Raw genomic sequence first — 22,936 nt, forward strand, 5'->3', positions numbered from 1 at the left:
CATTTGTCAATAGGCAATAGGATAAAGACATCCGGCTCCTCGGGCTGATGCGGATATTTCAATGTCCGTATGTGCCAAACCGTTGGCTTGTGACACACATTTACGCGTCTCTCGCTCGCTGCGCTCGCTCGAAAACTATAGCCTAACCTGATACCAATCCATCTTGCGTTCATTATTCGATATGGTGGCGACATATTTCGAATTTGCGATCGTGTCGGATCGGTTGTGAGGTTGGATTAGATTTTTACGAGCGAGAGGAGCGAGCGAGCAACGATTACAATTTCCAAGCTATACATATACCTTATATTGCCTTGCATATATTTCGTGTTATTATCTAATTTCGTCAACCATTTCGAACAACACATTGCACTGTACTATGTGGAAATAGTACTATTTATGTGAAACTATTCATAAACTGTAAACATGTGTCAGTAGGCAATAGCATAAAGACTTCCGGCTCCTCGGGCTGGTGCGATTGTTTCAATGTCCGTATATGCCAAACCGTTGGATTGTGACACACCTCTCCGCGTCCCTCGCTCGCCGTGATCGTTCGAAAGCTATAGTCTAACCTAAAACCAATCCATCTTGCGTTCGTTATTCGATATGGTGGCGACTTATTTCAAATTTGGGAACGTGTCGTATCGGATGTGAGGTTGGACTAAATTTTTACGAGCGAGCGGAGCGAGCGAGCTACGAACACAATTTCCAAGCTATACATATACCTTATATTGCCTTGCATATATTTCGTTTTATTACCTAATTTTGTCAGCCATTTCGGACATCACATTGCTCTGTAGTATGTGGAAATAGTACTATTTATGTGAAACTATTGGTAAACTGTAAACATTTGTCAGTAGGCAATAGGATAAAGACTTTCGTCTCCTCGGGCTGGTGCGAACATTTCAATGTCCGTATGTGCCAAACCGTTGGTTCGTGACACACATTTACGCATCTCTCGCTCGCTATGCTCGCTCGAAAACTATAGCCTAACCTGAAACCAATCCATCTTGCGTTCATTATTCGATATGTTGGCGACATATTTCGAATTTGCGAACGTGTCGGATCGGTTGTAAGGTTGGACTAGATTTTTACGAGCGAGCGGAGCGAGCGAGCAACGGTCACGATTTCCAAGCTATACATATATCTTATATTGCCTTGCATATATTTCGTGTTCGTACCTAATTTTCAGCCATTTCGGACATCACATTGCACTGTACTATGAGGAAAGAGTACTACTTATGTGAAACTATAGGTAAACTGTAAACATTTGTCAGTAGGCAATAGGATAAATACTTCCGGCTGCTCGGGCTGGTGCGAATGTTTCAATGTCCGTATATGCCAAACCGTTGGTTTGTGACACACCTTTAGGCGTCCCTCGCTCGCTGCGCTCGCTCCAAAACTATAGCCTAAACTAAAACCAAGCCCTGTTGCGTTAGTCATTCGACATGGAGGCGACATATTTCAAATTTGGGAACGTGTCGGATCGGATGTGAGGATGGACTAAATATTTACGAGCGAGCGGAGCGTGCGAGCAACGATTACAATTTCCAAGCTATACATATACCTTATATTGCCTTGCATATATTTCGTGTTATTACCTAATTTTGTCAGCCATTTCGGACATCACATTGCTCTGTAGTATGTGGAAATAGTACTATTTATGTGAAACTATAGGTAAACTGTAAACATTTGTCAGTAGGCAATAGGATAAAGACTTTCGGCTCCTCTGGCTGGTGCGAACATTTCAATGTCCGTATGTGCCAAACCGTTGGTTTGTGACACACATTTACTCGTCCCTCGCTCGCCGTGCTCGCTAGAAAGCTATAGCCTAACCTGAAACCAATCCCTCTTGCGTTAGTCATTCGATATGGAGGAAACTAATTTCAAATTTGGGATCGTGTCGGATCGGATGTGAGGTTGGACTAAATTTTTACGAGCGAGCGGAGCGAGCGAGCAACGGTCACGATTTCCAAGCTATACATATACCTTATATTGCCTTGCATATATTTCGTGTTATTACCTAATTTTGTCAGCCATTTCTGACATCACATTGCACTGTACTATGTGGAAATAGTACTACTTATGTGAAACTATAGGTAAACTGTAAACATTTGTCAGTAGGCAATAGGATAAAGACATCTGGCTCCTCGTACTGGTGCGAATATTTCATTGTCCGCATGTGCCAAACCGTTGGTTTGTGATACACCTTTACGCGTCCCTCGCTCGCTGCGCTCGCTCGAAAACTATAGCCTAACCTAAAACCAATCCATCTTGAGTTCATTATTCGATATGGCGGCGACATATTTCGAATTTGCGAACGTGTCGGATCGGTTGTGAGGTTGGACTAGATTTTTACGAGCGAGCGCAGCGAGCGAGCAACGATCACAATTCCCAAGCTATACATATACCTTATATTGCCTTGCATATATTTCGTGTTATTACCTAATTTTGTCAGCAATTTCGGACATCACATTGCACTGTGGTATGTGGAAATAGTACTATTTATGTGAAACTATTCATAAACTGTAAACATTTGTCAGTAGGCAATAGGATAAATACTTCCGGCTCCTCGGGCTGGTGCGAATGTGTCAATGTCCGTATATGCCAAACCGTTGGTTTGTGACACACCTTTAGGCGTCCCTCGCTCGCTGCGCTCGCTCCAAAACTATAGCCTAAACTAAAACCAAGCCCTGTTGCGTTAGTCATTCGACATGGAGGCGACATATTTCAAATTTGGGAACGTGTCGGATCGGATGTGAGGATGGACTAAATATTTACGAGCGAGCGGAGCGAGCGAGCAACGGTCACAATTTCCAAGCTGTACATATACCTTATATTGCCTTGCATGTAATTCGTGTTAGTACCTAATTTTGTCAGCCATTTCGGACATCACATTGCACTGTACTATGAGGAAATAGTACTATTTATGTGAAACTATTGGTAAACTGTAAACATTTGTCAGTAGGCAATAGGATAAAGACTTTCGGCTCCTCGGGCTGGTGCGAACATTTCAATGTCCGTATGTGCCAAACCGTTGGTTCGTGACACACATTTACGCGTCTCTCGCTCGCTATGCTCGCTCGAAAACTATAGCCTAACCTGAAACCAATCCATCTTGCGTTCATTATTCGATATGTTGGCGACATATTTCGAATTTGCGAACGTGTCGGATCGGTTGTAAGGTTGGACTAGATTTTTACGAGCGAGCGGAGAGAGCGAGCAACGGTCACGATTTCCAAGCTATACATATATCTTATATTGCCTTGCATATATTTCGTGTTCGTACCTAATTTTCAGCCATTTCGGACATCACATTGCACTGTACTATGAGGAAAGAGTACTACTTATGTGAAACTATAGGTAAACTGTAAACATTTGTCAGTAGGCAATAGGATAAATACTTCCGGCTGCTCGGGCTGGTGCGAATGTTTCAATGTCCGTATATGCCAAACCGTTGGTTTGTGACACACCTTTAGGCGTCCCTCGCTCGCTGCGCTCGCTCCAAAACTATAGCCTAAACTAAAACCAAGCCCTGTTGCGTTAGTCATTCGACATGGAGGCGACATATTTCAAATTTGGGAACGTGTCGGATCGGATGTGAGGATGGACTAAATATTTACGAGCGAGCGGAGCGTGCGAGCAACGATTACAATTTCCAAGCTATACATATACCTTATATTGCCTTGCATATATTTCGTGTTATTACCTAATTTTGTCAGCCATTTCGGACATCACATTGCTCTGTAGTATGTGGAAATAGTACTATTTATGTGAAACTATAGGTAAATTGTAAACATTTGTCAGTAGGCAATAGGATAAAGACTTTCGGCTCCTCTGGCTGGTGCGAACATTTCAATGTCCGTATGTGCCAAACCGTTGGTTTGTGACACACATTTACTCGTCCCTCGCTCGCCGTGCTCGCTAGAAAGCTATAGCCTAACCTAGAACGAATCCCTCTTGCGTTAGTCATTCGATATGGAGGAAACTAATTTCAAATTTGGGATCGTGTCGGATCGGATGTGAGGTTGGACTAAATTTTTACGAGCGAGCGGAGCGAGCGAGCAACGGTCACGATTTCCAAGCTATACATATACCTTATATTGCCTTGCATATATTTCGTGTTATTACCTAATTTTGTCAGCCATTTCGGACATCACATTGCTCTGTAGTATGTGGAAATAGTACTATTTATGTGAAACTATAGGTAAATTGTAAACATTTGTCAGTAGGCAATAGGATAAAGACATCTGGCTCCTCGTACTGGTGCGAATATTTCATTGTCCGCATGTGCCAAACCGTTGGTTTGTGATACACCTTTACGCGTCCCTCGCTCGCTGCGCTCGCTCGAAAACTATAGCCTAACCTAAAACCAATCCATCTTGAGTTCATTATTCGATATGGCGGCGACATATTTCGAATTTGCGAACGTGTCGGATCGGTTGTGAGGTTGGACTAGATTTTTACGAGCGAGCGCAGCGAGCGAGCAACGATCACAATTCCCAAGCTATACATATACCTTATATTGCCTTGCATATATTTCGTGTTATTACCTAATTTTGTCAGCCATTTCGGACATCACATTGCTCTGTAGTATGTGGAAATAGTACTATTTATGTGAAACTATAGGTAAATTGTAAACATTTGTCAGTAGGCAATAGGATAAAGACTTTCGGCTCCTCTGGCTGGTGCGAACATTTCAATGTCCGTATGTGCCAAACCGTTGGTTTGTGACACACATTTACTCGTCCCTCGCTCGCCGTGCTCGCTAGAAAGCTATAGCCTAACCTAGAACGAATCCCTCTTGCGTTAGTCATTCGATATGGAGGAAACTAATTTCAAATTTGGGATCGTGTCGGATCGGATGTGAGGTTGGACTAAATTTTTACGAGCGAGCGGAGCGAGCGAGCAACGGTCACGATTTCCAAGCTATACATATACCTTATATTGCCTTGCATATATTTCGTGTTATTACCTAATTTTGTCAGCCATTTCTGACATCACATTGCACTGTACTATGTGGAAATAGTACTACTTATGTGAAACTATAGGTAAACTGTAAACATTTGTCAGTAGGCAATAGGATAAAGACATCTGGCTCCTCGTACTGGTGCGAATATTTCATTGTCCGCATGTGCCAAACCGTTGGTTTGTGATACACCTTTACGCGTCCCTCGCTCGCTGCGCTCGCTCGAAAACTATAGCCTAACCTAAAACCAATCCATCTTGAGTTCATTATTCGATATGGCGGCGACATATTTCGAATTTGCGAACGTGTCGGATCGGTTGTGAGGTTGGACTAGATTTTTACGAGCGAGCGCAGCGAGCGAGCAACGATCACAATTCCCAAGCTATACATATACCTTATATTGCCTTGCATATATTTCGTGTTATTACCTAATTTTGTCAGCAATTTCGGACATCACATTGCACTGTGGTATGTGGAAATAGTACTATTTATGTGAAACTATTCATAAACTGTAAACATTTGTCAGTAGGCAATAGGATAAATACTTCCGGCTCCTCGGGCTGGTGCGAATGTTTCAATGTCCGTATATGCCAAACCGTTGGTTTGTGACACACCTTTAGGCGTCCCTCGCTCGCTGCGCTCGCTCCAAAACTATAGCCTAAACTAAAACCAAGCCCTGTTGCGTTAGTCATTCGACATGGAGGCGACATATTTCAAATTTGGGAACGTGTCGGATCGGATGTGAGGATGGACTAAATATTTACGAGCGAGCGGAGCGAGCGAGCAACGGTCACAATTTCCAAGCTGTACATATACCTTATATTGCCTTGCATGTAATTCGTGTTAGTACCTAATTTTGTCAGCCATTTCGGACATCACATTGCACTGTACTATGAGGAAATAGTACTATTTATGTGAAACTATTGGTAAACTGTAAACATTTGTCAGTAGGCAATAGGATAAAGACTTTCGGCTCCTCGGGCTGGTGCGAACATTTCAATGTCCGTATGTGCCAAACCGTTGGTTCGTGACACACATTTACGCGTCTCTCGCTCGCTATGCTCGCTCGAAAACTATAGCCTAACCTGAAACCAATCCATCTTGCGTTCATTATTCGATATGTTGGCGACATATTTCGAATTTGCGAACGTGTCGGATCGGTTGTAAGGTTGGACTAGATTTTTACGAGCGAGCGGAGAGAGCGAGCAACGGTCACGATTTCCAAGCTATACATATATCTTATATTGCCTTGCATATATTTCGTGTTCGTACCTAATTTTCAGCCATTTCGGACATCACATTGCACTGTACTATGAGGAAAGAGTACTACTTATGTGAAACTATAGGTAAACTGTAAACATTTGTCAGTAGGCAATAGGATAAATACTTCCGGCTGCTCGGGCTGGTGCGAATGTTTCAATGTCCGTATATGCCAAACCGTTGGTTTGTGACACACCTTTAGGCGTCCCTCGCTCGCTGCGCTCGCTCCAAAACTATAGCCTAAACTAAAACCAAGCCCTGTTGCGTTAGTCATTCGACATGGAGGCGACATATTTCAAATTTGGGAACGTGTCGGATCGGATGTGAGGATGGACTAAATATTTACGAGCGAGCGGAGCGTGCGAGCAACGATTACAATTTCCAAGCTATACATATACCTTATATTGCCTTGCATATATTTCGTGTTATTACCTAATTTTGTCAGCCATTTCGGACATCACATTGCTCTGTAGTATGTGGAAATAGTACTATTTATGTGAAACTATAGGTAAATTGTAAACATTTGTCAGTAGGCAATAGGATAAAGACTTTCGGCTCCTCTGGCTGGTGCGAACATTTCAATGTCCGTATGTGCCAAACCGTTGGTTTGTGACACACATTTACTCGTCCCTCGCTCGCCGTGCTCGCTAGAAAGCTATAGCCTAACCTAGAACGAATCCCTCTTGCGTTAGTCATTCGATATGGAGGAAACTAATTTCAAATTTGGGATCGTGTCGGATCGGATGTGAGGTTGGACTAAATTTTTACGAGCGAGCGGAGCGAGCGAGCAACGGTCACGATTTCCAAGCTATACATATACCTTATATTGCCTTGCATATATTTCGTGTTATTACCTAATTTTGTCAGCCATTTCTGACATCACATTGCACTGTACTATGTGGAAATAGTACTACTTATGTGAAACTATAGGTAAACTGTAAACATTTGTCAGTAGGCAATAGGATAAATACTTCCGGCTCCTCGGGCTGGTGCGAATATTTCAATGTCCGTATATGCCAAACCGTTGGTTTGTGACACACCTTTAGGCGTCTCTCGCTCGCTGCGCTCGCTCGAAAACTATAGCCTAACGTAAAACCAATCCATCTTGCGTTCATTATTCGATATGGCGGCGACATATTTCGAATTTGCGAACGTGTCGGATCGGTTGTGAGGTTGGACTACATTTTTACGAGCGAGCGGAGCGAGCGAGCAACGACCACAATTTCCAAGCTATACATACACCTTATATTGCCTTGCATATATTTCGTGTTCGTACCTAATTTTCAGCCATTTCGGACATCACATTGCACTGTACTATGAGGAAAGAGTACTACTTATGTGAAACTATAGGTAAACTGTAAACATTTGTCAGTAGGCAATAGGATAAATACTTCCGGCTCCTCGGGCTGGTGCGAATGTTTCAATGTCCGTATATGCCAAACCGTTGGTATGTGACTAAAACTGTAGCCTAACCTGAAACCAATCGATCTTGCGTTCATTATTCGATATGGTGGCGACATATTTCGAATTTGCGATCGTGTCGGATCGGTTGTGAGGTTGGATTAGATTTTTACGAGCGAGAGGAGCGAGCGAGCAACGATTACAATTTCCAAGCTATACATATACCTTATATTGCCTTGCATATATTTCGTGTTATTATCTAATTTCGTCAACCATTTCGAACAACACATTGCACTGTACTATGTGGAAATAGTACTATTTATGTGAAACTATTCATAAACTGTAAACGTTTGTCAGTAGGCAATAGCATAAAGACTTCCGGCTCCTCGGGCTGGTGCGATTGTTTCAATGTCAGTATATGCCAAACCGTTGGATTGTGACACACCTCTCCGCGTCCCTCGCTCGCCGTGATCGCTCGAAAGCTATAGCCTAACCTGAAACCAATCCATCTTGCGTTCATTATTCGATATGGTGGCGACATATTTCGAATTTGCGAACGTGTCGGATCGGTTGTGAGGTTGGACTAGATTTTTACGAGCGAGAGGAGCGCGCGAGCAACGGTCACAATTTCCAAGCTATACATATACCTTATATTGCCTTGCACATATTTCGTGTTCGTACCTAATTTTCAGCCATTTAGGACATCACATTGCTCTGTAGTATGTGGAAATAGTACTATTTATGTGAAACTATAGGTAAACTGTAAACATTTGTCAGTAGGCAATAGGATAAATACTTCCGGCTCCTCGGGCTGATGCGGATATTTCAATGTCCGTATGTGCCAAACCGTTGGTTTGTGACACACATATACGCGTCTCTCGCTCGCTGCCTCGCTCGAAAACTATAGCCTAACCTGAAACCAATCCATCTTGCGTTCATTATTCGATATGGTGGCGACATATTTCGAATTTGCGAACGTGTCGGATCTGTTGTGAGGTTGGACTAGATTTTTACGAGCGAGAGGAGCGCGCGAGCAACGGTCACAATTTCCAAGCTATACATATACCTTATATTGCCTTGCACATATTTCGTGTTCGTACCTAAATTTCAGCCATTTCGGACATCACATTGCACTGTACTATGAGGAAATAGTACTACATATGTGAAACTATAGGTAAACTGTAAACATTTGTCAGTAGGCAATAGGATAAAGACTTCTGGCTCCTCGTACTGGTGCGAATATTTCAATGTCCGCATGTGCCAAACCGTTGGTTTGTGATACACCTTTACGCGTCCCTCGCTCGCTGCGCTCGCTCGAAAACTATAGCCTAACCTAAAACCAATCCATCTTGAGTTCATTATTCGATATGGCGAAGACATATTTCGAATTTGCGAACTTGTCGGATCGGTTGTGAGGTTGGACTAGATTTTTACGAGCGAGCGCAGCGAGCGAGCGACGATCACAATTCCCAAGCTATACATATACCTTATATTGCCTTGCATATATTTCGTGTTATTACCTAATTTTGTCAGCCATTTCGGACATCACATTGGACTGTGGTATGTGGAAATAGTACTATTTTTGTGAAACTATAGGTAAGCTGTAAACATTTGTCAATAGGCAATAGGATAAAGACATCCGGCTCCTCGGGATGATGCGGATATTTCAATGTCCGTATGTGCCAAACCGTTGGCTTGTGACACACATTTACGCGTCTCTCGCTCGCTGCGCTCGCTCGAAAACTATAGCCTAACCTGAAACCAATCCATCTTGCGTTCATTATTCGATATGGTGGCGACATATTTCGAATTTGCGATCGTGTCGGATCGGTTGTGAGGTTGGATTAGATTTTTACGAGCGAGAGGAGCGAGCGAGCAACGATTACAATTTCCAAGCTATACATATACCTTATATTGCCTTGCATATATTTCGTGTTATTATCTAATTTCGTCAACCATTTCGAACAACACATTGCACTGTACTATGTGGAAATAGTACTATTTATGTGAAACTATTCATAAACTGTAAACATGTGTCAGTAGGCAATAGCATAAAGACTTCCGGCTCCTCGGGCTGGTGCGATTGTTTCAATGTCCGTATATGCCAAACCGTTGGATTGTGACACACCTCTCCGCGTCCCTCGCTCGCCGTGATCGCTCGAAAGCTATAGTCTAACCTAAAACCAATCCATCTTGCGTTCGTTATTCGATATGGTGGCGACTTATTTCAAATTTGGGAACGTGTCGTATCGGATGTGAGGTTGGACTAAATTTTTACGATCGAGCGGAGCGAGCGAGCAACGAACACAATTTCCAAGATATACATATACCTTATATTGCCTTGCATATATTTCGTGTTATTACCTAATTTTGTCAGCCATTTCGGACATCACATTGCTCTGTAGTATGTGGAAATAGTACTATTTATGTGAAACTATTGGTAAACTGTAAACATTTGTCAGTAGGCAATAGGATAAAGACTTTCGGCTCCCCTGGATGGTGCGAACATTTCAATGTCCGTATGTGCCAAACCGTTGGTTCGTGACACACATTTACGCGTCTCTCGCTCGCTATGCTCGCTCGAAAACTATAGCCTAACCTGAAACCAATCCATCTTGCGTTCATTATTCGATATGTTGGCGACATATTTCGAATTTGCGAACGTGTCGGATCGGTTGTAAGGTTGGACTAGATTTTTACGAGCGAGCGGAGCGAGCGAGCAACGGTCACGATTTCCAAGCTATACATATATCTTATATTGCCTTGCATATATTTCGTGTTCGTACCTAATTTTCAGCCATTTCGGACATCACATTGCACTGTACTATGAGGAAAGAGTACTACTTATGTGAAACTATAGGTAAACTGTAAACATTTGTCAGTAGGCAATAGGATAAATACTTCCGGCTGCTCGGGCTGGTGCGAATGTTTCAATGTCCGTATATGCCAAACCGTTGGTTTGTGACACACCTTTAGGCGTCCCTCGCTCGCTGCGCTCGCTCTAAAACTATAGCCTAAACTAAAACCAAGCCCTGTTGCGTTAGTCATTCGACATGGAGGCGACATATTTCAAATTTGGGAACGTGTCGGATCGGATGTGAGGATGGACTAAATATTTACGAGCGAGCGGAGCGTGCGAGCAACGATTACAATTTCCAAGCTATACATATACCTTATATTGCCTTGCATATATTTCGTGTTATTACCTAATTTTGTCAGCCATTTCGGACATCACATTGCTCTGTAGTATGTGGAAATAGTACTATTTATGTGAAACTATAGGTAAACTGTAAACATTTGTCAGTAGGCAATAGGATAAAGACTTTCGGCTCCTCTGGCTGGTGCGAACATTTCAATGTCCGTATGTGCCAAACCGTTGGTTTGTGACACACATTTACTCGTCCCTCGCTCGCCGTGCTCGCTAGAAAGCTATAGCCTAACCTGAAACCAATCCATCTTGCGTTCATTATTCGATATGGTGGCGACATATTTCGAATTTGCGAACGTGTCGGATCGGTTGTGAGGTTGGACTAGATTTTTACGAGCGAGAGGAGCGCGCGAGCAACGGTCACAATTTCCAAGCTATACATATACCTTATATTGCCTTGCACATATTTCGTGTTCGTACCTAATTTTCAGCCATTTCGGACATCACATTGCACTGTACTATGAGGAAATAGTACTACATATGTGAAACTATAGGTAAACTGTAAACATTTGTCAGTAGGCAATAGGATAAAGACTTCTGGCTCCTCGTACTGGTGCGAATATTTCAATGTCCGCATGTGCCAAACCGTTGGTTTGTGATACACCTTTACGCGTCCCTCGCTCGCTGCGCTCGCTCGAAAACTATAGCCTAACCTAAAACCAATCCATCTTGAGTTCATTATTCGATATGGTGGCGACATATTTCGAATTTGCGAACGTGTCGGATCGGTTGTGAGGTTGGACTAGATTTTTACGAGCGAGCGCAGCGAGCGAGCAACGATCACAATTCCCAAGCTATACATATACCTTATATTGCCTTGCATATATTTCGTGTTATTACCTAATTTTGTCAGCCATTTCGGACATCACATTGCACTGTGGTATGTGGAAACAGTACTATTTATGTGAAACTATAGGTAAACTGTAAACATTTGTCAATAGGCAGTAGGATAAAGACATCCGGCTCCTCGGGCTGATGCGGATATTTCAATGTCCGTATGTGCCAAACCGTTGGCTTGTGACACACATTTACGCGTCTCTCGCTCGCTGCGCTCGCTCGAAAACTATAGCCTAACCTGAAACCAATCCATCTTGCGTTCATTATTCGATATGGTGGCGACATATTTCGAATTTGCGATCGTGTCGGATCGGTTGTGAGGTTGGATTAGATTTTTACGAGCGAGAGGAGCGAGCGAGCAACGATTACAATTTCCAAGCTATACATATACCTTATATTGCCTTGCATATATTTCGTGTTATTATCTAATTTGGTCAACCATTTCGAACAACACATTGCACTGTACTATGTGGAAATAGTACTATTTATGTGAAACTATTCATAAACTGTAAACATTTGTCAGTAGGCAATAGCATAAAGACTTCCGGCTCCTCGGGCTGATGCGATTGTTTCAATGTCCGTATATGCCAAACCGTTGGATTGTGACACACCTCTCCGCGTCCCTCGCTCGCCGTGATCGCTCGAAAGCTATAGTCTAACCTAAAACCAATCCATCTTGCGTTCGTTATTCGATATGGTGGCGACTTATTTCAAATTTGGGAACGTGTCGTATCGGATGTGAGGTTGGACTAAATTTTTACGAGCGAGCGGAGCGAGCGAGCAACGAACACAATTTCCAAGCTATACATATACCTTATATTGCCTTGCATATATTTCGTGTTATTACCTAATTTTGTCAGCCATTTCGGACATCACATTGCTCTGTAGTATGTGGAAATAGTACTATTTATGTGAAAATACAGGTAAACTGTAAACATTTGTCAATAGGCAATAGGATAAAGACATCCGGCTCCTCGGGCTGATGTGGATATTTCAATGTCCGTATGTGCCAAACCGTTGGATTGTGACACACATTTACGCGTCTCTCGCTCGCTATGCTCGCTCGAAAACTATAGCCTAACCTGAAACCAATCCATCTTGCGTTCATTATTCGATATGTTGGCGACATATTTCGAATTTGCGAACGTGTCGGATCGGTTGTAAGGTTGGACTAGATTTTTACGAGCGAGCGGAGCGAGCGAGCAACGGTCACGATTTCCAAGCTATACATATACCTTATATTGCCTTGCATATATTTCGTGTTCGTACCTAATTTTCAGCCATTTCGGACATCACATTGCTCTGTACTATGAGGAAATAGTACTACATATGTGAAACTATAGGTAAACTGTAAACATTTGTCAGTAGGCAATAGGATAAAGACTTCTGGCTCCTCGTACTGGTGCGAATATTTCAATGTCAGCATGTGCCAAACCGTTGGTTTGTGATACACCTTTACGCGTCCCTCGCTCGCTGCGCTCGCTCGAAAACTATAGCCTAACCTAAAACCAATCCATCTTGAGTTCATTATTCGATATGGCGGCGACATATTTCGAATTTGCGAACGTGTCGGATCGGTTGTGAGGTTGGACTAGATTTTTACGAGCGAGCGCAGCGAGCGAGCGACGATCACAATTCCCAAGCTATACATATACCTTATATTGCCTTGCATATATTTCGTGTTATTACCTAATTTTGTCAGCCATTTCGGACATCACATTGGACTGTGGTATGTGGAAATAGTACTATTTATGTGAAACTATAGGTAAACTGTAAACATTTGTCAATAGGCAATAGGATAAAGACATCCGGCTCCTCGGGATGATGCGGATATTTCAATGTCCGTATGTGCCAAACCGTTGGCTTGTGACACACATTTACGCGTCTCTCGCTCGCTGCGCTCGCTCGAAAACTATAGCCTAACCTGAAACCAATCCATCTTGCGTTCATTATTCGATATGGTGGCGACATATTTCGAATTTGCGATCGTGTCGGATCGGTTGTGAGGTTGGATTAGATTTTTACGAGCGAGAGGAGCGAGCGAGCAACGATTACAATTTCCAAGCTATACATATACCTTATATTGCCTTGCATATATTTCGTGTTATTATCTAATTTCGTCAACCATTTCGAACAACACATTGCACTGTACTATGTGAAAATAGTACTATTTATGTGAAACTATTCATAAACTGTAAACATGTGTCAGTAGGCAATAGCATAAAGACTTCCGGCTCCTCGGGCTGGTGCGATTGTTTCAATGTCCGTATATGCCAAACCGTTGGATTGTGACACACCTCTCCGCGTCCCTCGCTCGCCGTGATCGCTCGAAAGCTATAGTCTAACCTAAAACCAATCCATCTTGCGTTCGTTATTCGATATGGTGGCGACTTATTTCAAATTTGGGAACGTGTCGTATCGGATGTGAGGTTGGACTAAATTTTTACGAGCGAGCGGAGCGAGCGAGCAACGAACACAATTTCCAAGCTATACATATACCTTATATTGCCTTGCATATATTTCGTGTTATTACCTAATTTTGTCAGCCATTTCGGACATCACATTGCTCTATAGTATGTGGAAATAGTACTATTTATGTGAAACTATTGGTAAACTGTAAACATTTGTCAGTAGGCAATAGGATAAATACTTCCGGCTGCTCGGGCTGGTGCGAATGTTTCAATGTCCGTATATGCCAAACCGTTGGTTTGTGACACACCTTTAGGCGTCCCTCGCTCGCTGCGCTCGCTCCAAAACTATAGCCTAAACTAAAACCAAGCCCTGTTGCGTTAGTCATTCGACATGGAGGCGACATATTTCAAATTTGGGAACGTGTCGGATCGGATGTGAGGATGGACTAAATATTTACGAGCGAGCGGAGCGTGCGAGCAACGATTACAATTTCCAAGCTATACATATACCTTATATTGCCTTGCATATATTTCGTGTTATTACGTAATTTTGTCAGCCATTTCGGACATCACATTGCTCTGTAGTATGTGGAAATAGTACTATTTATGTGAAACTATAGGTAAACTGTAAACATTTGTCAGTAGGCAATAGGATAAAGACTTTCGGCTCCTCTGGCTGGTGCGAACATTTCAATGTCCGTATGTGCCAAACCGTTGGTTTGTGACACACATTTACTCGTCCCTCGCTCGCCGTGCTCGCTAGAAAGCTATAGCCTAACCTGAAACCAATCCATCTTGCGTTCATTATTCGATATGGTGGCGACATATTTCGAATTTGCGAACGTGTCGGATCGGTTGTGAGGTTGGACTAGATTTTTACGAGCGAGAGGAGCGCGCGAGCAACGGTCACAATTTCCGAGCTATACATATACCTTATATTGCCTTGCACATATTTCGTGTTCGTACCTAATTTTCAGCCATTTCGGACATCACATTGCACTGTACTATGAGGAAATAGTACTACATATGTGAAACTATAGGTAAACTGTAAACATTTGTCAGTAGGCAATAGGATAAAGACTTCTGGCTCCTCGTACTGGTGCGATTGTTTCAATGTCCGTATATGCCAAACCGTTGGATTGTGACACACCTCTCCGCGTCCCTCGCTCGCCGTGATCGCTCGAAAGCTATAGTCTAACCTAAAACCAATCCATCTTGCGTTCGTTATTCGATATGGTGGCGACTTATTTCAAATTTGGGAACGTGTCGTATCGGATGTGAGGTTGGACTAAATTTTTACGAGCGAGCGGAGCGAGCGAGCAACGAACACAATTTCCAAGCTATACATATACCTTATATTGCCTTGCATATATTTCGTGTTATTACCTAATTTTGTCAGCCATTTCGGACATCACATTGCTCTGTAGTATGTGGAAATAGTACTATTTATGTGAAAATACAGGTAAACTGTAAACATTTGTCAATAGGCAGTAGGATAAAGACATCCGGCTCCTCGGGCTGATGTGGATATTTCAATGTCCGTATGTGCCAAACCGTTGGATTGTGACACACATTTACGCGTCTCTCGCTCGCTATGCTCGCTCGAAAACTATAGCCTAACCTGAAACCAATCCATCTTGCGTTCATTATTCGATATGTTGGCGACATATTTCGAATTTGCGAACGTGTCGGATCGGTTGTAAGGTTGGACTAGATTTTTACGAGCGAGCGGAGCGAGCGAGCAACGGTCACGATTTCCAAGCTATACATATACCTTATATTGCCTTGCATATATTTCGTGTTCGTACCTAATTTTCAGCCATTTCGGACATCACATTGCACTGTACTATGAGGAAAGAGTACTACTTATGTGAAACTATAGGTAAACTGTAAACATTTGTCAGTAGGCAATAGGATAAATACTTCCGGCTCCTCGGGCTGATGCGGATATTTCAATGTCCGTATGTGCCAAACCGTTGGCTTGTGACACACATTTACGCGTCTCTCGCTCGCTGCGCTCGCTCGAAAACTATAGCCTAACCTGAAACCAATCCATCTTGCGTTCATTATTCGATATGGTGGCGACATATTTCGAATTTGCGATCGTGTCGGATCGGTTGTGAGGTTGGATTAGATTTTTACGAGCGAGAGGAGCGAGCGAGCAACGATTACAATTTCCAAGCTATACATATACCTTATATTGCCTTGCATATATTTCGTGTTATTATCTAATTTCGTCAACCATTTCGAACAACACATTGCACTGTACTATGTGGAAATAGTACTATTTATGTGAAACTATTCATAAACTGTAAACATTTGTCAGTAGGCAATAGCATAAAGACTTCCGGCTCCTCGGGCTGGTGCGATTGTTTCAATGTCCGTATATGACAAACCGTTGGTTTGTGACACAACTTTAGGCGTCTCTCGCTCGCTGCGCTCGCTCGAAAACTATAGCCTTACCTAAAACCAATCCATCTTGCGTTCATTATTCGATATGGTGGCGACATATTTCGAATTTGCGAACGTGTCTGATCGGTTGTGAGGTTGGACTACATTTTTACGAGCGAGCGGAGCGAGCGAGCAACGGTCACAATTTCCAAGCTGTACATATACCTTATATTGCCTTGCATGTAATACGTGTTAGTACCTAATTTTGTCAGCCATTTCGGACATCACATTGCACTGTACTATGAGGAAATAGTACTATTTATGTGAAACTATTGGTAAACTGTAAACATTTGTCAGTAGGCAATAGGATAAAGACTTTCGGCTCCTCGGGCTGGTGCGAACATTTCAATGTCCGTATGTGCCAAACCGTTGGTTCGTGACACACATTTACGCGTCTCTCGCTCGCTATGCTCGCTCGAAAACTATAGCCTAACCTGAAACCAATCCATCTTGCGTTCATTATTCGATATGTTGGCGACATATTTCGAATTTGCGAACGTGTCGGATCGGTTGTAAGGTTGGACTAGATTTTTACGAGCGAGCGGAGCGAGCGAGCAACGGTCACGATTTCCAAGCTATACATATATCTTATATTGCCTTGCATATATTTCGTGTTCGTACCTAATTTTCAGCCATTTCGGACATCACATTGCACTGTACTATGAGGAAAGAGTACTACTTATGTGAAACTATAGGTAAACTGTAAACATTTGTCAGGCAATAGGATAAATACTTCCGGCTGCTCGGGCTGGTGCGAATGTTTCAATGTCCGTATATGCCAAACCGTTGGTTTGTGACACACCTTTAGGCGTCCCTCGCTCGCTGCGCTCGCTCCAAAACTATAGCCTAAACTAAAACCAAGCCCTGTTGCGTTAGTCATTCGACATGGAGGCGACATATTTCAAATTTGGGAACGTGTCGGATCGGATGTGAGGATGGACTAAATATTTACGAGCGAGCGGAGCGTGCGAGCAACGATTACAATTTCCAAGCTATACATATACCTTATATTGCCTTGCATATATTTCGTGTTATTACCTAATTTTGTCAGCCATTTCGGACATCACATTGCTCTGTAGTATGTGGAAATAGTACTATTTATGTGAAACTATAGGTAAACTGTAAACATTTGTCAGTAGGCAATAGGATAAAGACTTTCGGCTCCTCTGGCTGGTGCGAACATTTCAATGTCCGTATGTGCCAAACCGTTGGTTTGTGACACACATTTACTCGTCCCTCGCTCGCCGTGCTCGCTAGAAAGCTATAGCCTAACCTGAAACCAATCCATCTTGCGTTCATTATTCGATATGGTGGCGACATATTTCGAATTTGCGACCGTGTCGGATCGGTTGTGAGGTTGGACTAGATTTTTACGAGCGAGAGGAGCGCGCGAGCAACGGTCACAATTTCCAAGCTATACATATACCTTATATTGCCTTGCACATATTTCGTGTTCGTACCTAATTTTCAGCCATTTCGGACATCACATTGCACTGTACTATGAGGAAATAGTACTACATATGTGAAACTATAGGTAAACTGTAAACATTTGTCAGTAGGCAATAGGATAAAGACTTCTGGCTCCTCGTACTGGTGCGAATATTTCAATGTCCGCATGTGCCAAACCGTTGGTTTGTGATACACCTTTACGTGTCCCTCGCTCGCTGCGCTCGCTCGAAAACTATAGCCTAACCTAAAACCAATCCATCTTGAGTTCATTATTCGATATGGCGGCGACATATTTCGAATTTGGGAACGTGTCGGATCGGTTGTGAGGTTGGACTAGATTTTTACGAGCGAGCGCAGCGAGCGAGCAACGATCACAATTCCCAAGCTATACATATACCTTATATTGCCTTGCATATATTTCGTGTTATTACCTAATTTTGTCAGCCATTTCGGACATCACATTGCACTGTGGTATGTGGAAACAGTACTATTTATGTGAAACTATAGGTAAACTGTAAACATTTGTCAATAGGCAATAGGATAAAGACATCCGGCTCCTCGGGCTGATGCGGATATTTCAATGTCCGTATGTGCCAAACCGTTGGCTTGTGACACACATTTACGCGTCTCTCGCTCGCTGCGCTCGCTCGAAAACTATAGCCTAACCTGAAACCAATCCATCTTGCGTTCATTATTCGATATGGTGGCGACATATTTCGAATTTGCGATCGTGTCGGATCGGTTGTGAGGTTGGATTAGATTTTTACGAGCGAGAGGAGCGAGCGAGCAACGATTACAATTTCCAAGCTATACATATACCTTATATTGCCTTGCATATATTTCGTGTTATTATCTAATTTGGTCAACCATTTCGAACAACACATTGCACTGTACTATGTGGAAATAGTACTATTTATGTGAAACTATTCATAAACTGTAAACATTTGTCAGTAGGCAATAGCATAAAGACTTCCGGCTCCTCGGGCTGGTGCGATTGTTTCAATGTCCGTATATGCCAAACCGTTGGATTGTGACACACCTCTCCGCGTCCCTCGCTCGCCGTGATCGCTCGAAAGCTATAGTCTAACCTAAAACCAATCCATCTTGCGTTCGTTATTCGATATGGTGGCGACTTATTTCAAATTTGGGAACGTGTCGTATCGGATGTGAGGTTGGACTAAATTTTTACGAGCGAGCGGAGCGAGCGAGCAACGAACACAATTTCCAAGCTATACATATACCTTATATTGCCTTGCATATATTTCGTGTTATTACCTAATTTTGTCAGCCATTTCGGACATCACATTGCTCTGTAGTATGTGGAAATAGTACTATTTATGTGAAAATACAGGTAAACTGTAAACATTTGTCAATAGGCAATAGGATAAAGACATCCGGCTCCTCGGGCTGATGTGGATATTTCAATGTCCGTATGTGCCAAACCGTTGGATTGTGACACACATTTACGCGTCTCTCGCTCGCTATGCTCGCTCGAAAACTATAGCCTAACCTGAAACCAATCCATCTTGCGTTCATTATTCGATATGTTGGCGACATATTTCGAATTTGCGAACGTGTCGGATCGGTTGTAAGGTTGGACTAGATTTTTACGAGCGAGCGGAGCGAGCGAGCAACGGTCACGATTTCCAAGCTATACATATACCTTATATTGCCTTGCATATATTTCGTGTTCGTACCTAATTTTCAGCCATTTCGGACATCACATTGCACTGTACTATGAGGAAATAGTACTACATATGTGAAACTATAGGTAAACTGTAAACATTTGTCAGTAGGCAATAGAATAAAGACTTCTGGCTCCTCGTACTGGTGCGAATATTTCAATGTCCGCATGTGCCAAACCGTTGGTTTGTGATACACCTTTACGCGTCCCTCGCTCGCTGCGCTCGCTCGAAAACTATAGCCTAACCTAAAACCAATCCATCTTGAGTTCATTATTCGATATGGTGGCGACATATTTCGAATTTGCGATCGTGTCGGATCGGTTGTGAGGTTGGATTAGATTTTTACGAGCGAGAGGAGCGAGCGAGCAACGATTACAATTTCCAAGCTATACATATACCTTATATTGCCTTGCATATATTTCGTGTTATTATCTAATTTCGTCAACCATTTCGAACAACACATTGCACTGTACTATGTGGAAATAGTACTATTTATGTGAAACTATTCATAAACTGTAAACATTTGTCAGTAGGCAATAGCATAAAGACTTCCGGCTCCTCGGGCTGGTGCGATTGTTTCAATGTCCGTATATGACAAACCGTTGGTTTGTGACACAACTTTAGGCGTCTCTCGCTCGCTGCGCTCGCTCGAAAACTGTAGCCTTACCTAAAACCAATCCATCTTGCGTTTATTATTCGATATGGTGGCGACATATTTCGAATTTGCGAACGTGTCTGATCGGTTGTGAGGTTGGACTAAATTTTTACGAGCGAGCGGAGCGAGCGAGCAACGAACACAATTTCCAAGCTATACATATACCTTATATTGCCTTGCATATATTTCGTGTTATTACCTAATTTTGTCAGCCATTTCGGACATCACATTGCTCTGTAGTATGTGGAAATAGTACTATTTATGTGAAAATACAGGTAAACTGTAAACATTTGTCAATAGGCAATAGGATAAAGACATCCGGCTCCTCGGGCTGATGTGGATATTTCAATGTCCGTATGTGCCAAACCGTTGGATTGTGACACACATTTACGCGTCTCTCGCTCGCTATGCTCGCTCGAAAACTATAGCCTAACCTGAAACCAATCCATCTTGCGTTCATTATTCGATATGTTGGCGACATATTTCGAATTTGCGAACGTGTCGGATCGGTTGTAAGGTTGGACTAGATTTTTACGAGCGAGCGGAGCGAGCGAGCAACGGTCACGATTTCCAAGCTATACATATACCTTATATTGCCTTGCATATATTTCGTGTTCGTACCTAATTTTCAGCCATTTCGGACATCACATTGCACTGTACTATGAGGAAATAGTACTACATATGTGAAACTATAGGTAAACTGTAAACATTTGTCAGTAGGCAATAGAATAAAGACTTCTGGCTCCTCGTACTGGTGCGAATATTTCAATGTCCGCATGTGCCAAACCGTTGGTTTGTGATACACCTTTACGCGTCCCTCGCTCGCTGCGCTCGCTCGAAAACTATAGCCTAACCTAAAACCAATCCATCTTGAGTTCATTATTCGATATGGTGGCGACATATTTCGAATTTGCGATCGTGTCGGATCGGTTGTGAGGTTGGATTAGATTTTTACGAGCGAGAGGAGCGAGCGAGCAACGATTACAATTTCCAAGCTATACATATACCTTATATTGCCTTGCATATATTTCGTGTTATTATCTAATTTCGTCAACCATTTCGAACAACACATTGCACTGTACTATGTGGAAATAGTACTATTTATGTGAAACTATTCATAAACTGTAAACATTTGTCAGTAGGCAATAGCATAAAGACTTCCGGCTCCTCGGGCTGGTGCGATTGTTTCAATGTCCGTATATGACAAACCGTTGGTTTGTGACACAACTTTAGGCGTCTCTCGCTCGCTGCGCTCGCTCGAAAACTGTAGCCTTACCTAAAACCAATCCATCTTGCGTTTATTATTCGATATGGTGGCGACATATTTCGAATTTGCGAACGTGTCTGATCGGTTGTGAGGTTGGACTACATTTTTACGAGCGAGCGGAGCGAGCGAGCAACGGTCACGATTTCCAAGCTATACATATACCTTATATTGCCTTGCATATATTTCGTGTTATTACCTAATTTTGTCAGCCATTTCTGACATCACATTGCACTGTACTATGTGGAAATAGTACTACTTATGTGAAACTATAGGTAAACTGTAAACATTTGTCAGTAGGCAATAGGATAAATACTTCCGGCTCCTCGGGCTGGTGCGAATATTTCAATGTCCGCATGTGGCAAACCGTTGGTTTGTGATACACCTTTACGCGTCCCTCGCTCGCTGCGCTCGCTCGAAAACTATAGCCTAACCTAAAACCAATCCATCTTGCGTACATTATTCGATATGGTGGCGACATATTTCGAATTTGCGAACGTGTCGGATCGGTTGTGAGGTTGGTCTACATTTTTACGAGCGAGCGGAGCGAGCGAGCAACGGTCACAATTTCCAAGCTATACATATACCTTATATTGCCTTGCATATATTTCGTGTTCGTACCTAATTTTCAGCCATTTCGGACATCACATTGCACTGTACTATGTGGAAATAGTACTATTTATGTGAAACTATTGGTAAACTGTAAACATTTGTCAGTAGGCAATAGGATAAAGACTTTCGGCTCCTCGGGCTGGTGCGAACATTTCAATGTCCGTATGTGCCAAACCGTTGGTTCGTGACACACATTTACGCGTCTCTCGCTCGCTGCGCTCGCTCGAAAACTATAGCCTAACGTAAAACCAATCCATCTTGCGTTCATTATTCGATATGGCGGCGACATATTTCGAATTTGCGAACGTGTCGGATCGGTTGTGAGGTTGGACTACATTTTTACGAGCGAGCGGAGCGAGCGAGCAACGACCACAATTTCCAAGCTATACATACACCTTATATTGCCTTGCATATATTTCGTGTTCGTACCTAATTTTCAGCCATTTCGGACATCACATTGCACTGTACTATGAGGAAAGAGTACTACTTATGTGAAACTATAGGTAAACTGTAAACATTTGTCAGTAGGCAATAGGATAAATACTTCCGGCTCCTCGGGCTGGTGCGAATGTTTCAATGTCCGTATATGCCAAACCGTTGGTATGTGACAAAAACTATAGCCTAACCTGAAACCAATCCATCTTGCGTTCATTATTCGATATGGTGGCGACATATTTCGACTTTGCGATCGTGTCGGATCGGTTGTGAGGTTGGATTAGATTTTTACGAGCGAGAGG

The 22,936-nt window shown here is 42.7% G+C and overlaps 1 long non-coding RNA gene across 6 annotated transcripts in view; it reads right to left on the reverse strand.

The window, feature by feature from the left end:
* Positions 1–563: 563 nt before the first annotated feature.
* The window catches only part of LOC126927538 (uncharacterized), a 183,198-nt gene continuing 160,825 nt past the window's right edge, over positions 564–22,936 (reverse strand). For all 6 annotated transcript variants that reach the window (XR_007715578.1, XR_007715579.1, XR_007715574.1 and 3 more), the window contains exon 3: positions 564–722. This is a non-coding gene — a long non-coding RNA (uncharacterized LOC126927538). The remainder of the gene's footprint in view (positions 723–22,936) is intronic.

The sequence above is a fragment of the Bombus affinis genome, unplaced genomic scaffold, assembly GCF_024516045.1.
Source record: "Bombus affinis isolate iyBomAffi1 unplaced genomic scaffold, iyBomAffi1.2 ctg00000131.1, whole genome shotgun sequence".
In the NCBI taxonomy this organism is placed as follows: domain Eukaryota; kingdom Metazoa; phylum Arthropoda; class Insecta; order Hymenoptera; family Apidae; genus Bombus; species Bombus affinis.